Raw genomic sequence first — 3,766 nt, forward strand, 5'->3', positions numbered from 1 at the left:
TGTTTTCTTGATACACACTTAACCTTTATATAAAACTCTCTCTTATACATGAGTTTCTGTAGACATGTTTCCTTAAAGTACCCTGACTACTACACCTTCTGAACTTGTCCTTGGTTAAGTACTGCCTTGTTGATGTCAAATGGTTGATTAGTCTGAGGTATGCTTACCTCTGAAGCATTACTGCTTCTCTAAAAGACCTATGCATTATTTGGCTAAAAACCAAGTCACGGGGGTAAGTTCAGTTCCAGACCTGAAGGGCGACTAACTGGCCATCCATAGTCTTGAGGGTTCCACCAGGCTCTACCTGAGGAGTCCGTCTTGTCTCCTTTGTAATTTTGAGATTTACTGCACATTTTTATTCTGCTCTATCCTTGACCTTGTTATGTGACCTGTTTCAGAGCAGTTGGCTGTGGTAACTGGGCACCATCTAGTTCATCTGGTCTCAGGGTTGTGGAGACTGATATTTGTGTGGTCTGTTAGTCCACTAGACTCACACGTGTCCTTCCATTTGTCTTTCAATTTTTTATCACTCTTTCTCTCTGCATGAGAAGGGCCCAATAGTTGCACCTCAGAGGGCCAGTCATGGACCTTTAAGGTTCAAGTTGGCTACTCCCCGAGGTCAAATATGGAACAGTCTTTTTGAATTATGGTATGCCAAGTGGTCTTGGTGTCCCCCAACAAGAAAATATTTTCTAAAGCTTAAGAATGGGAATGAACCATAACTCCTGAGGTTATGGAGTTAAATGTTTGATGTAAATATGACAGTCATACACCCCCTCACATGAAGTGGAAGAACAAAACAGGTGCAAAAAGCATCCAGAAAGTTAATGATCGTTCTGGTCGGACATACAAACTCAAAGCTCAGGCTCATAGCGATCCCATAGGGCAGGGTAGAGCTGCCCCTGTGAGTTTCTGAGGCTTTCTGGGTACAGAAAGGCCCAATTTTCTCCCTGGGAGCAGCTGGTGGTTTCAAACTGCTGACCTCACACTTAGCCACACAATGCATGATCACTGTGCTACCAGAGCTCTGTTAGGAAAACAGATTAAGCAAACAGAAATGGTTCTAGTAAAGTTGTGTTAAGCAGTTCTACTTTCATATAACTCACGTACCATACAGTTCAATGTCTTAAATATATGAAAAAGAGTTGTGCACCAATCAATTTTGAGTGAAGTTTTACAATGTCCATTGCAATTCAAAGGGTAAGAACAAGACAGTACAGAACTCATACTGGAGGGCACAGCGATTCTGTGACATGAAAAAGAAGCAGGTGCATGGGCTATAAGAGGTCAGTCACTGAGAACAAGGTCAGGTCTAAGGAGGCGTCCCTGGATTGCTCAAAGAATGCTGGCTGCCCTCCTGGATTAGTGGCAGTGTGTACAGCAGGGAGTTACTTATCCTCAGCCTTTGCTACTTCGCTGGGTTTCCATGCTGGCATGTTCTATGGGTTCTGGGAATGCTGAGAATTTCTCTCTTAGGCATTAAGTAATTCCATAGGTGGCCCAACTATCTCCCTCTCTAGAAGCCTCACCCTTCAGCCACCGTGTGCTATACAAATACTGTCCAATATTATTATCCTTTTATGTGGACATGTTGTAGAAAACATTGGAGGCCACCATATGAACAACCCAGAATGATTAAAAGAACCTATATCCTGGATGATGACTCCTGGATCCACATCTCCTTCCTTATGTTCATGTCTTGGTATTTACTCTGCCCTGGATTTTACACTGTACTCACATACAAAGGTTTCCCCCCGCCCCCAACACTTTTCTAATATTTATGAATTCAAATAATTGCATTCAAATCATGTCACAAGAGATTCTGATTCAAAAAAGAGTAACATATTTTCACTGTTCTAAGCACAGACATTCACTACCTTCCTATAAGAATATTCTTCATTTATCAAATGAATAATGCATTATATTATATATATATATGTTATATTGTATGCTTTCCATCATTCTCCCACATCATATAATGCAAACAAACTACTCTTTTCAAAACATTTTTTTTCCTCATGTCATTCCATCTTTCAAAACTTTTCCTTATCCAGGACAAATGATCCCTTCAGGACCAGTGCTGAGAGTAGCAATACCGGGAGGGTGGAGGGATGGTGGGGTAGAAAGGGGAAACCGATTACAGTACAAGGATCTACATATAACCTCCTCCCTGGGGGATGGACAACAGAAAAGTGGGTCAAGGGATATGTTGGACAGTGTAAGATATGACAAAATAATAATAATCTATAAATTATCAAGGGTTCATGAGGGAGGGAAGAGCAGAGAGGGAGGGGGAAAAATGAGGACCTGATGCCAAGGGCTCAAGCAGAAAGCAAATGTTTTGAGAATGATGATGGCAACAAATGTACAAATGTACTTGACACAATAGATGGATGTATCGATTGTGATAAGAGCCCCCAATAAAATGATAAAAAACAAGCAAATAACTTTTCTTCGCAATCTGAGTGAAAATTTACAATGGAAATTGGTTTTCCAGCTACCAATTCATATGCATTTTGTTTTGTGATCACCACATTATTCTTGTACTCAGACTCTGAAATGCTCAGGGCATGAAGTCCAAACTCTTCTACCTAGCTCCCAGAGGTTTTCATGAAAATCTAAACTCTAGAATTTTCAACAGGTGATAATATTGTACTTACACAACTTTATTTCCTTCAACTGTCAAATTATGTATACTTGTGAATTTCTTATGAGACTGTAACCTTGAAGACTGAACTGAAAAGGAGGTAGAGTGAGAAATGTGCGAGCTGAGTGGTCCCATGTAGTTTTAGAGACAGTTACTAATGAGTGGGTTGCGAATTAGGGCTAGATCATCAAGCTGGTCAGAGATAAAGATATGTAACCCAGGCTCCTGATAATAATCCCCAGATTCTGTGAATTATAACTGATAGCCAGACTCTGAGAATTATCAAGGGCTTTTTCTAGGACAGAATAATTACTGCATATACTCGTGTATAAGCTGGGTTTTTCGGCACATTTTATATGCAGTTTTTGTGGTAAAATTAGGTGCCTTGGCTGATAGTTGGGTTGGCTTATACTTGGGTATATATGGTTTAATTGTCAGCCAACATTGCTTAGGTGGGTGTTGCCAATATCCAGGGACCTCTAATGTTAGATGCTTGGCTTTGAGTTTCATAAAACTGCAGCTGCTGAGAATCGGACATTATAAAAAAGAGACTACTTTTGCAGTACCATCAAAACACTCCATTCAAAACCCCCAAATCAGACACCAAGTTCAACTGGCATAACACTTCATAAAGACAATGTTTTACATCCTACTTTTGTGAGTAGCAACTGAGGTCTTCAAAGTTCATGAATAGCCATTTAAGGTGCAACTATGGGTCTCTCTGTGTCCAGAAGAAAGAAGAGTGATGTCAGTAAAAAGACATATAGCAACCACTGGTCCAGTGGGCTAATGGACCACACAATTACCTGTGTCCACCAGCCTGAAAACAGAAGAACCTAGATGGTCAGATAGAGACTGTTGGAACCCTTGTGACTAGGGCCCCTAGTCACCCGTCAGGTCCGGAACCAAACGCATCCCTGTGTTAGAGTACTCAACTATTTAAGATATGTACATATGCAAATATATTTATATATGAGGATGGGGAAATAGATCTATGTGCGTATATTTATAGGATTAGTATTAAGGTAGCAGAAGGACATTGGGCCTCCACTCAAGTTCTCCCTCAATGCAAGAATACTTTCTTCTATTAAATTGACATTCTATGATGCTCACCTTCCC

General features: G+C 40.5%; 1 protein-coding gene across 1 annotated transcript in view; it reads right to left on the reverse strand.

Moving 5' to 3' along the window:
* The window catches only part of CDS1 (CDP-diacylglycerol synthase 1), a 74,817-nt gene that overhangs the window by 42,557 nt on the left and 28,494 nt on the right, over window positions 1-3,766 (reverse strand). The window lies entirely within an intron of this gene.

This window comes from Echinops telfairi, unplaced genomic scaffold, assembly GCF_000313985.2.
Source record: "Echinops telfairi isolate 266 unplaced genomic scaffold, ASM31398v2 ScPeMD7_7468;HRSCAF=8506_0, whole genome shotgun sequence".
Classification (NCBI taxonomy): domain Eukaryota; kingdom Metazoa; phylum Chordata; class Mammalia; order Afrosoricida; family Tenrecidae; genus Echinops; species Echinops telfairi.